General features: G+C 41.3%; 1 protein-coding gene across 5 annotated transcripts in view; it reads right to left on the reverse strand.

The window, feature by feature from the left end:
• The window catches only part of LOC100560498 (myosin-M heavy chain), a 104,537-nt gene extending 100,437 nt beyond the window's left edge, over nt 1–4,100 (reverse strand). For 4 of the 5 annotated variants that reach the window (XM_062967399.1, XM_003214898.4, XM_062967398.1 and 1 more), the window contains exon 1: nt 3,942–4,100. The gene's annotated coding sequence lies outside the window, so the exon portion shown is untranslated. The remainder of the gene's footprint in view (nt 1–3,941) is intronic. The other variant, XM_062967400.1, reaches the window with a different exon arrangement.
• Between the last annotated feature and the right edge of the window lie 8,852 nt (nt 4,101–12,952).

Below are 12,952 nucleotides of genomic sequence, written 5' to 3' on the forward strand. Positions count from 1 at the left end.
GTTAGCATTCCTACCCTTTCCGTCATTAGTCCTCTCCAACAAAAAAAACCATAAGGATGAAAATCCAGACATTTCCCCTAGCTATTCTACAAGTCCTAATTTTGACATGAGACTTTAATTTGTGTCTCCTCAATCACAGATTACCTCCTATTTTATGGAAATATTTAGTCTCTTGATAAAGTAAAAAACAAAATTACAATGAAAGGTTTTGATATGCATTCACAGATGAAAAGCGTCACATTTAGCCTTGGCTGCTTATTTATAGATTTGCTTTGACAGTATATTGATACTTGATATTTTTAAATAATACTCTGAAATAGCTGCCCACGTGAATTCAAACAGATGACCTTGCCAACTCATTCCAGAATTTCAAGTCCATGAGTATAGAAAGCACCCAGAGAGGGGAAATACATTATGAATCAGAATTTTGAAAGGATTTCGAAAAACGAGTCACATCCTCTTGATTAAAGGATGAGTAGCTATTCAGCTTTTCTTCTTTTTCATTCTATCTTATTTAAACATCAGTTATTAAAAATACAAAATCTGCTATGCTACATGGGAAACAATCATTCATAAATGTATGCAGGGGTTTTTTTTTGCTTCACTCTTCTGCAAATGTGTAGCATTTTTGCCCACTGCAGACACTGAGCTACAAATGCCTCAATGAATGATTGCAAACTACCACAATGCTTAAGTCTTTATGCAGCCAAGCAAGAGAATAACTGAAAATGCATATTTTAATAAATCCAAAAAGAATAGTGCTTCTCATACTGATAGATGCAGTGTGAATAATTATGTACTTAGACAAACACTTGCATGCAAATTTTTGCATAGAAATGAAAATTCATCACACATTGGTAGTCATTTCAGCTCTAGGTTTTGATCTAGGTACTCATTAATTTGCCATTAATGTTAGAAACTGCCATTGGCATGAGGACAATAGAGGAATAAAAGGCACAACTCTAGAACCAGTCAGCTAGGAAATGAGTTAACACATTTTAGAAACAAGGTCTTGCCTCTGCAATGTGACAATCCAATATGAATGCAGCCCTCACTGGATGTCTGGCAGGTGAAGTAACAGACTTTGTAGCAAAAGGAGATAGTGGGGAAACCCCTAAGATATCTTTCTTTTATTAAAAATGTTCTTCATTCTCAATTTCAAAGAGGAACAAAGTACAGTACCAGAATACAGGCAAAGAAGGAAAAGCACGGTCTGCTCACTAACCTCTCACAGCTCTTCATTTCACTCCATGCAGCCATTTGCCTTTGTGGCAAAGCCTTTGCTACAGGCTTTCGAGCATGGGTCAGTATATAGCCAGAGTGGCTGGAAAAGCTATCAGTTTCAGCTGCCTTTCCTTACAAAGGTATTATCTGAAATACTGGAAACTTCCACGAAACCACCTTCTTATTACAACAGTGATAAAATCTCCACAAAATTGGCTACTATCTATCTATGCTAATTTTGTGGGAATGTCATCACTGTTGTAATAAGTGCTGTATCATTAAACCTCCCATACACAGAGAGATATATGCACTTGCATTCCTCCACATATCGCTGAGTGCCTTAATATGTATTTTAGCATTTTACCTCTTTGTGTGTGAATGTGTGTAAATGTGTGTATAGAGGGATAGATATATATTCATCACTGAGTGTTATAATAAGTGTTTTAGCATTTCATATATATATATATGTGTGTGTGTGTATGTTATATATAAAACTAAATGTTGTAATATGTGCTTTTGTATTCTACCACCCATACACACACACACACACACACACACACATACATACATACACATATGGGGAGGAATGCTAAAGCACATCTTTTGAAAGGTTGAGACCCCAAGAAATGCTCAAACAGATTAAGAAGAAAAGGACACAAGACTTGTACAAGCAAAAGGGAAAGAAACATTTTTAGAAGTACTGTATCGCTAAAGCAGATTTCTCAACTGAGCATGAAACGCTTAGTCTACGCAAGGCAGCTCTGTCTTCTTTCCTTTAGCTCATTCTTAAATCATGGTGGAGTTAACTGGAAACACTGAGTGGAAAAGGAGACACTAGGATTTCCAAATGACAGCTGGTGAGGTGTCTTCAGTCATCAGGTGCCTCCCTGTTATATTTTACATGGTGCTCCTTTTACCTTAAAGGAATGGGCTGCAGTCCCATAGACCACCATGGAGAGCTACAACTCTCCAGAGACTTCTTTCCAGAGCAATTTGGAGTGACATTTTATATTTCTGATTTGCACCAAGCAGCTTTTACACATCTCCTCCTCTGCCTTTTAGAACTGAATCATACAAACCTTTGAAAGGTGATATATATCACAATGTGTAAAATGAAACACGTATGCTAACTCTCTATATATACACGTATACTGTCTCTCTCTCCCTCTCTCTCTCCCTCTCTCTCTCTATATATGCTCTTTTTCATGGCCCCCAATGGCACAGCGGGTTAAACCGCTGAGCTACTGAACTTGCTGACCGAAAGGTCTGCGGTTCGAATCTAGGGAGCGGGATAAGCTCCCACTGTTAGCCCCAGCTTCTGCCAACCTAGCAGTTCAAAAACATGCAAATGTGAGTAGATCAATAGGTATCTCTCCAGCAGAAAGGTAATGGTGCTCCATGCAGTCAAGCCAGCCACATGATCTTGGAGCTGTCTACAGACAATGCCGGCTCTTCAGCTTAAAAACAGAGATGAACACCAACTCCAGAGTCGGACACGACTAGACTTAACGTCAGGGGAAAACCTTTACCTTATTCTCTCTCACTCTCTCTATATATAACACATGTGTTGAACTCAAGCCCCGCGGGACAAATCCAGCCCGCCATGTCATTTTATGTGGCCCTCCAGATACTGGACTACAACTCCTATATTCCTCATCATTAGACATAATGACTGGAGCTGATGGGAGTTGTGATACAGTAAAATCTGGAAGGCTGCTCTTGTTCTGTTTAGTCAGGACAGTGGTGTCTGAATTGAGATACATGGCGTGTGGATATGATGCCTGGCTTTAAAATGTCCTTCATCCTTTCCCCACCCTCAGAGCCACAAGTGCAGGTAGGCTGCAATTCCCATTGTCCCCAGTCCATGTGGTGGATAATCAAAAGTGATGGGAGTTATCAATTAATAACATCTGGGGACTCAAACGTGGTAAAAACTAAAGAGTACTGACCAATGTGTAAACAAACATTATAGTTGGCCCTCTGTATCTATGGAATCAAGGGCACTTTGCAGGCAACAATAAGGATGAAGGGGCCCTCAATGGGAATGAGTTTGATACCCCTGTTCTCTCTCTCTGTACATATATGCACACATATATTAAAAATAGAAAAATGGGGAACCTAGTTCAGCTCCTTCTGTGCTCCAGCACCACCTGTAATGTTTCTGCATATAAATAATAGAAAAATGGGAAACTTTCAGCCTGGGTAGCTGTGAGTTTTCCGGGCTGTATGGCCATGTTTCAGAAGCATTTCCTCCTGACGTTTCGCCCACATCTATGGCAGGCATCCTCAGAGGTTGTGACATCTGTTGGAAACCAGGCAAGTGGGGTTTGTATATCTGTGGAAGGTCCAGGGTGGGAGAAAGAACTCTTGTCTGTTGGGGCAAGTGTGAATGTTGAAACTGGCCACTTTGATGAGCACTGAATGGCCTTGCAGCTTTAAAGCCTGGCTGCAACCAACTTTCACGGTTTTCTCAGTTGGCGCAAAAATAGAGGGGGGGGGGGAAGGGGGGAGCACGATATCGATTGCACGCCGCTCACACAAAGGAAGGCACTCACCATAAACATGACAACAACTCCCCTCAGGAGCGGGGGGAAAGAGAACCCCATTACCCCACACAGTGCAGTACAATAGGCGCTCTCTTCCCTTTGCCAACGAGACACCCCCTTCGCGGCCTTTCTAGTCTAGCCCGCTGCGTTTGTTCCTCAGGACCCATTTACCTGGGACATCCCTCCGCCGCGTCCCGTCGTGGCGATGCCCGGCTCCTTCGGCCTGGCCTCGCATGTTGGATCCAAGCAGCCTCGCCTCCTCCTGCTGCTGCTTCTCCTTCTCCTTCTGGAGCGGCTTTGAGGCAGGCGGAGGGCCGCTGGTTTAGCCCGTCGCCACGGCAACCCTCGGTGAGGGGAGCGCGCGCCCGCGAGGGGAGCCGCGCTGATTGGTTAACTTTGGGGGGGGGGGGGGGAGAAAAAACAAAAAAAAACCGGCAGCAGCAGATAAAGGGGCGGGGCTTGGCGTCTCTCTCAGCAAAGGCAGTTGGGCGCGTGGCGGGGAGGCACCTGCTGAGTCTGCACAGAGGATGAATGAGGGATTATTACCATCCTCAGCAGTAGTAAGCAGCAACCACTGGAAAACAAGGGAATTCCAAACCAGAAACAATCAGGGCCAGTTAACACCTCCCAACAAAGGATTTTACCCCAGGCAGGAAGCAGCCAGGCCTTGAAGCTGCAAGGTCATTCAGTGCTCATCAAATTTCAACATTCACACTTGCCCCAACTGACAAGAGTTCTTTCTCCCACCCTGAACCTTCCACAGATATATAAACCCCGCTTGCCTAGTTTCTAACAGACCTTACAACCTCTAAGGATGCCTACCATAGATGTGGGCGAAATGTCAGGAGAGAATGCTTATGGAACATGGCCATACTTGCCCGGAAAACTCACAGCAACCCAGCAACCACTTTCCTCACTGGGTTGCGACCCAAAGTGGGTCGCAACCTTAAAAACAATGTGACAACAACAACAATTAATAAATGTAACATTACAAAGCACAATTATTATTATTATAATACTGAGCAGGATAGGCTGAAGTTGGTTGGAACCTGTTGCTAAATCATGATTTATAGCAATACTGAAAATTACAGAACAGGACAAGCCCAAATTGGTGGTGGTTATTATTATTATTATTATTATTATTATTATTATTATTATTATTATTGTATGACACAGCAAACAAGATAGATATGCTGGATTTTGTATCACAAAATCACAAGTCGAACACTTCCCAAGTGTCTAGGACTGTGTGATGTATTTTCGGATGATGCGTGCAGATCCCAGATTATTATTATTATTATTATTATTATTATTATTATTATTATTAGTATGACACAGCAAACAAAATAGATATGCCGGATTTTGTCTCACAAAATCACAAGTCGAACACTTATTTGTACTCTCCTTTCCTCTCTAAATCAAAATCCAAAGTGGCTCACAAGAATACAACAAGAATAATAATACATTCATTAATTGAAAATTACAGAGCAGGATTTTTAAAAGTAATGATATTTATTTATTTATTGTGTCAGAAGTGAATTTATAGTGTATAAAAACCCACAAAAAACATTTAAAACTTGGCATGATACTAAATGTCTTTTGACCAGTAGCTGGTCACTTGGAGTGCCTCTGGTGTTGCTATAAGAAGGTCCTCCATTGTGCATGTGGCAGGGCTCAGGCTGCATTATAGTAGGTGGTCTTTGGTTTGCTCTTCTCCACAGTCGCATGTTGTGGACTCCACTTTGTGGCCCCATTTCTTAAGGTTGGCTCTGCATCTTGTGGTGCCAGATCACAGTCTGTTCAGCGCCTTCCAAGTCGTCCAGTCTTCTGTGTGCCCAGGAGGGAGTCTCCCATCCGGCGTCAGCCACTGATTGAGGTTTTGGGTTTTAACCTGCCACTTTTGGACTCTCACTTGCTGAGGTGTTCCTGTGAGTAGATCTTAGAAAACTATTTCTTGATTTAAGACGCTAGCTTGCTGGCTGATATCCCAACAGAGGATGGGATGGAGATGTCAATATTTTGGTCCTTTCATTGCTGGCTGCTACTTCCCAGAGGTTGTCAGATGGTGCAATGCTGGCTAAGCAGTATAATTTCTACAGCAGTGAGGGGCGTAGACCTCCTGTGATATGCGGCAAGTCTCATTAAGAACTACGTCCATTGTTTTAACATGGTGAAATGTATCCCACACTTAGCATGTGTATTCAGCAGAGTAGCAAAGTGCAAGGGCAGATGTCTTCGTTGTATCCGGTTGTGATCCCCAGGTTGTGCCAGATAAGACTTGCAGTATGATCATATTGAAAACTGCAGATCAGGATAGGCTGAGGATGGCAACAGTCCTGGACAGCAACGGCTCCCAAAGTGACCCATTTAAGGTGGAATCAGGTGTCAAGCAGGGATGTGTTATTGGCCCAACCTTATTTTCCATCTTCATCACTATGATACTTCATCTTGTTGATGTGAAGCTTCCCACCAGAGTGGAAATAATGTATCAGACAGATGGCAAGCTATTTAAGGTCAGCAGATTGAAAACCAAAACCAAGGTCACCACAACATCTGTTATAGAACTCCAATATGCTGATGATAAGGTAGTCTGTGTGCATTCATAAGAAGATGTCCAAGCCACTCTAAACACCTTTGCAGAAGCATACGAGAAGCTCAGCCTCTCATTGAACATCGAGAAAACCAAAGTACTCTTCCAACAGGCACCAGCCAATCCCTCTGCAATGCCAGGAATACAGCTTAATGGTGTAACATTAGAAAATGTTGCCCATTTCTGCTACCTTGGCAGCCAACTCTGCACAAAAGTCAACACCATCTGAGCTCTGCGAGTGCAACATTTTTCCGAATGAAGCAGAGAGTATTTGAGGATTGGGACATCCTTAGAGATACCAAGGTGCTTGTTTATAAAGCTACTAGCTGTGCCCGGCCACGCGTTGCTGTGGCGAAATATGGTGGTATGGGAAATAAAGTATTGAGGAATTGGTGGTAGTTAAGGTAAAGGGTAAAGGTTTTCCCCTGACTTTAAGTCCAGTCATGTCTGACTCTGGGGGTTGGTGCTCATCTCCATTTCTAAGCCGAAGAGCCGGCGTTGTCCGTAGACTCCTCCAAGGTCATGTGGGATGACTGCATGGAGTGGCGTTACCTTCCTGCTGGAGCAGTACCTATTGATGCACTCACATTTGCATGTTTTTGAACTTCTGGGTTGGCAGAAGCTGGGGCTAACAGTGGGGGCTCTTTCCGCTCCCCCAATTCAAACCTGTGGCCTTTCGGTCCAGAAGTTCAGCAGCTCAGCGCTTTAACACACTGCGACATCAGGGGATATTATTTCCTAAAGGTTGTGAATATACAATATTTCTGAATAGTTTTTTTCCCCTGTTGGACGCAAGTATGAATGCTGCAATTAGGAAAATGATTAGGATGTAATGGCCTTGCAGTTTTAAAGCCTGTCTGTTTCCTCCCTGAGTGAATTTTTTGTTGGGAGGTGTTAGCTGGCCCCGATTCTTTCCTGTTTGGAATTCCCTTGTTTTCAGAGTGGTGTTGTTTGCGATATTTTATGTGCTTCTACTGTCTGTGGCCCTGAGAAAACAGAGGATTTGCCAGACTTTGATGATGGGAATACTTTGTTGGGAGGTGTTAGCTGGCCCTGATTGTTTCCTGTGTGGAATTCCCCTGTTTATTTACTGTCCTGGTTTTAGAGATTATATTGTTCTGCATTATTCTATCCCAGTAATTATTTCATATTAAAGTAGAATCTCACTTATCCAACATTCACTTATACAATGTTCTGGATTATCCAACGCAGTCTGCCTTTTCATAATCATTGTTTTTGTAGTCAGTGTTTTAAATTCATTGTGATATTTTAGTGGTAAATTTGTAAATACAGTACAGTAGAGTCTCACTTATCCAACATAAATGGGCTGGCAGAATATTGGATAAGCGAATATGTTGGATAATAAGGAGGCATTAAGGAAAAGCCTATTAAACATCAAATTACGTTATGATTTTACAAATGAAGCACCAAAATATCATGTTAGACAACAAATTTGGCAGAAAAAGTAGTTCAATACACAGTAATGCTATGTAGTAATTACTGTATTTATGAATTTAGCACCAAAATATCGCGATATATTGAAAACATTGACTACAAAAATGCGTTGGATAATCCAGAACATTGGATAAGCGAGTGTTGGATAAGTGAGACTCTACTGTAATTACTACATAGCATTACTGAGCATTGAACTACTTTTTCTGTCAAATTTGTTGTATAATATGATGTTCTGGTGCTTAATTTGTATAACGATTACCTAATTTGATGTTTAATAGGCTTTTCCTTAATCCCTTCTTATTATCCAACATATTCACTTATCCTGCCGGCCTGTTTATGTTGGATAAGTGAGAGTCTACTGTTTATTGATAATCTTATATTATCTGCTTAGAACTGGATTATATGAGGACCCTTCTTCACAGCTGTATAAAATGCCCACTGAAGTGGATTATATGGCAGTGTGGAGTCAAGATAATCCAGTGCAAAGCAGATAATATAAGATTATAAATGGGTGATATAGCTGTGTGGAAGGGCCTTGAGTCTACACTGCTATATAATCCAGTGCAAATTAGATAGCCTAAGTCTGCCTGTCCCCTAACTGAACCCTGGCTGTCCCTTGGCTTGCTAGGAGTTGGTTGCTAGGAGACGAAGTGGGCAGAGATTAGCCCTCTAAACTGGCAGCAATTGGATAAAAAAAATTATTGCTCTCCCTCTAATTAGGACTTTGTTTTTCTTTTCTTTTTGTTGTATCAACCTGGAGGCATGGATGATGGGTTGTGTTGTCAAATTTCGAGGTTGCGGGGCCTGTACTTTTGTTGTTTTGTGAGTCGCCGTGATGCCATCACTCTTTTATATATATAGATTCTCCTCCCAACCCTGCTCTACGCCTGCGAAACATGGACTGTCTACAGACGTCACACTCAACTCCTGGAACGATTACACCAGCGTTGCCTCCGAAAAATCCTGCAAATCTCATGGGAAGACAGGCGGACAAATGTCAGTGTGCTGGAAGACACAAAGACCAACAGCAATGAAGCAATGCTCCTATGCCATCAACTCCGCTGGACTGGCCATGTTGTCCGAATGCCTGATCACCGTCCCCCAAAGTAGTTACTGTACTCCTAGCTCAAGAACGGAAAACAAAATGTTGGTGAACGGGAAAAGAGATTTAAAGACGGGCTTAAAGCCAACCTCAAAAAATGTGGCATAGACACTGAGAACTGGGAAACCTGGCCCTTGAGTGCTCTAGCTAGAGGTCAGCTGTGACCAGTAGTACTGTGGAATTTGAAGAGGCACGAATGGAGGGCAAAGGGGAGAAACGGGCCAAGACGAAAGCGCATCAAGCCAATCGTGATTGGGACCACCTTCCAACCGGAAACCAATGTCCTCACTGTGGAAGAACATGCGAGTCAAGAATAGGGCTCTCCAGTCACCTACGTATCCACCACCGAGACACTGCACTTGAAAGGCCATCATACTCAGACAATGAGGGATTGCCTAAGTAAATAAGTATTATTATTACGTTTATTTATACCCCGCTTTATATCTCTCCTGAAGGAGATTCAAAGCGGCTGTTAAAACCTGTTAAATCATTATGAATATTACTTATCTTTTAAAATAATAGTAATAATATTGAATTGGATGAGCTTGCTTAAAACCTGTTGTTAAAAAAATCTATAATGCTATGAAATCATATCATTACTTGAGCCAAATGCTCATTTCAGTTGAAACACATTTTTCCCTGGAAAAGGGTTGCTAGACATTACAAGTTGAGTCTTCCTTATCCGAAAGGCTTGGAAACCAGAAATGTTTTGGATTTCGGATTTTTACATGTTTGGAATATCAGCATTTGCACATACTTCTTAGCAAAGGCAACAATTTCTTCAAATCTAAGATGCCATTGATTGTAAGACACACACAGATTTCAGCACTGCCAACAGAGAAAAGCTCTATTTATATATAAAAACACTTTCAGTTTTAAGACACACCCCATTTTAGAGATCCTTACATGAGAGGAAAAGTGCTTCTTATAATCAAAGAAAAAATGAATTATTATTATCCTCCTTTCCTCTCTGGATTGAGACCCAAAGCAGATAACAATACAATTTAAAAGCTAGAAATATACACATTACAATAGAATTAAACTTATAATTATTAAAACAAGTCAGTTAAAATCACATTAAAAATTGTTCTAAGTTTCTACTTATTTGTTTTCATGTAATTTTAACTGACTTGTTTTAAAAATTGTATGTTTAATTCTATTTTAATATTAATGCTTGCAGCAATTTACTTTAATTGATTAATTAATTATAGAGCTGGATAGGGTGAGGTTGGCTAAAACCTGCTGTCAGATTGCTATATACCATGACCCAATGGGTCATTTCCCTTGAAGTACATTTTCGATTGGAGTGTTCCTTATTACAGGTTGGATATCCGTTATCCGAAATACTTGGGATCAGAAGTGTTTTAAATTTGGGAGATTGGGAGGGGATGTGTGGAATACCTGAATTTGCATATATGTATATATGGAGATATGTTGGAGATGGCATCCAAATCAAACATGAAGTTCACTCATGTAGAGTTCAACATCTGATACCTCATTGGTTTACCTGGACCAGCCTTCCTCAACCTGGTGATTTCCAGAAATGTTAGAGATATTATTGTCCTCTGTCTCCCCCTGGTGATTGGGATGCCTTCTCACCTCGCCCAACGTCATCACCTAAATCAGTGGTTCTCAACCTTCCTGATGCCTTGACCCTTTAATGCAGTTCCTCATGTTGTGGTGACACCCAAACATAAAATTATGTTCATTGCTATTTCATAACTGTAATTTTCCTGCTGTTATGAATCATAATGTAAGTATCGGATATGCAGGATGTATTTTCAATCACTGTACCAAATTTGACACAAAACCCCAATATGCCCATATTTGAATACTGGTTGGGTTGCGGGACGGGCGGAGGGATTCATTTTGTCATTTGGAAGTTGTAGTTCACCTTCAATCAAAGAGCATTCTGAACTCCACCAACGATAGAATTGAACCAATTTTGGCACACAGAACTTACATGACCAACTGAAAATACTGGAAAGGTCTGGTGAGCATTGACCTTGCGTTTTAGAGTTGTAGTCCAGCTGCATCCAAAGAGAACTGTGGACTCAAAACAATGATGGATCTGGACCAAATTTGACATGAATACTCGACATACCCAAATGTAAACACTGGTGGAGTTTGGTGAAAATAGATCTTGACATTTGGGAGTTTTAGTTGCTGGGATTTATAGTTAACCTACAATCAAAGAGCCACTTGAACCCTACCAATGATAGAATTGGGCAAAACTTCCCACACAGAACCCCCATGATCAATAGAAAACACTGGAGGGATTTGGGAGGAATTGACAGTGATTTAGGGGAGATGTAGTTCACCTCCCTTCAGAGAGCACTGTGAACCCAAATGACTATGGATCTGGACAAAGTTTGGTACAAAATACCTGATATGCTGAAATTTTAATACTGGTGGGGTTGGGGGAAATTATTTTGTAATTTGTCAGGGGGATCTTTGGGGACCCCTCTGAAACCCCGTTGTGACTCCCCCCAATGGTCTCGACCCCCAGAATGAGAAACACTGACCTTAATAATAATCCGACAAGGAAGATTTTTTGACTACCATAGTCTGTCTCCTTGAGCCTCCTTCTGTACAACAGCTATCTAACTTTTCATCTTCAGTACCAACTCCTACATTAGAGTCAGCCCTCCATATTTGCAGATGTAACATTTGCAGATTTGATTATTCATGGCTTTAATTAATATGTTATCTCTTGGAATCTCTAGGTTTTCCAGTGAAATGCTACGGGAAATCTCCACTATAAGTTGACCATAGTCATGCTGGATAATGTAAAGATTCCTACAGCGGTAAAAAAATGTGTTTTTTTAGTCACAGTTTTTGTATTTTCATGTAGGGCTTGCAGTACTTCCAACTTTCTCTACCAGAGTTGCTGCATAGTCTTTCCCCAACGTCTTGGATCCCAGTTCCCATCATATGCCCTTCTCTGGATCAGCCTTTAGGGAATTGTTCATCTGGTGCCCTTTCCAACAACCTACTGTTCAGCCTTCTTCAAAGGAAGCCCTGCTGTGTTGCATCTCCGCCAATTGTTATTCATCCTTTCACATACATTTGTTCATTATTCCTATCTGAAGGAGGATTGCAGTCTGACACAGCTCCTTCCACTCCTGAAAGTGCAATAACCTCAGCAGATATTTTGGTCAGGGTTTAAAATCCTCTCTCAGCATTAAAGAACGTCTGTGATGAGCAGATTCTCCATATGGCTAAGTTGCTTAGTGTTCAAGTGAAACCATCCTGCTCTCCAGCTATGGATCGGGTTTCGAAGAGGTAGCACTGACTATGTACAAGCAGTTCCTACGTTACAAACAAGATAGGTTCTTGTCCAAGATGATGGCTGTGATTTATGTGTAAGTATGCAATGCCCAATTCTATTATAGATGAGGTGATCCAGGGTAAACACAAAGATAGCCCTAGTCTATCTGTCAAGGAAGGTCACAAGCCGGATAGTATCATATGCAAGCTTTTTATGCCATCTTTTCTCTCTGCAGTTCAGACTACTGAGAATGTATGTCAATATACTAGCAATTCCTGTGGGGAAAGCATAACCCCCTTTCTGAAAAAGATTCCACAGGAAGATATGAAAACAGACTGGTTTTTTCCATGCAAGCTTGCTAAACAACAAATCAGCATACATAGCCATCTATGTGAATGTGAGACCAAGGTCACTGCAGGAGCAATTTCTCTCTGAAGGCATGTCTGGCTCCATTTCGCCAGCCTTATTCCTGAGGTGAAAGCAGCAGTAGAAGATCAACAAGCAGGTCTTCTGTAATGTCTGTTCATTCTAAATTTATAATCAAAGTACAAGCATACACTATTTATAAGAGCCTCTGTCAATGGAGCTCTGCCCCACCAGCTACCTCCAAGCATAGATCTATAGTCTGATCATTAAAATGGATAACAGGATGACTTGGCAATAATGCTTTAAGGATCTAAAGACATTGATAAACTGGATCTAACGTGCTCAACTAAAAAAAACACTGTGCCAATTATTCTGCCCTTTTCCCAACTGGCCAAAGC

This window comes from Anolis carolinensis, chromosome 1 (genome assembly GCF_035594765.1).
Source record: "Anolis carolinensis isolate JA03-04 chromosome 1, rAnoCar3.1.pri, whole genome shotgun sequence".
Taxonomy (NCBI): domain Eukaryota; kingdom Metazoa; phylum Chordata; class Lepidosauria; order Squamata; family Dactyloidae; genus Anolis; species Anolis carolinensis.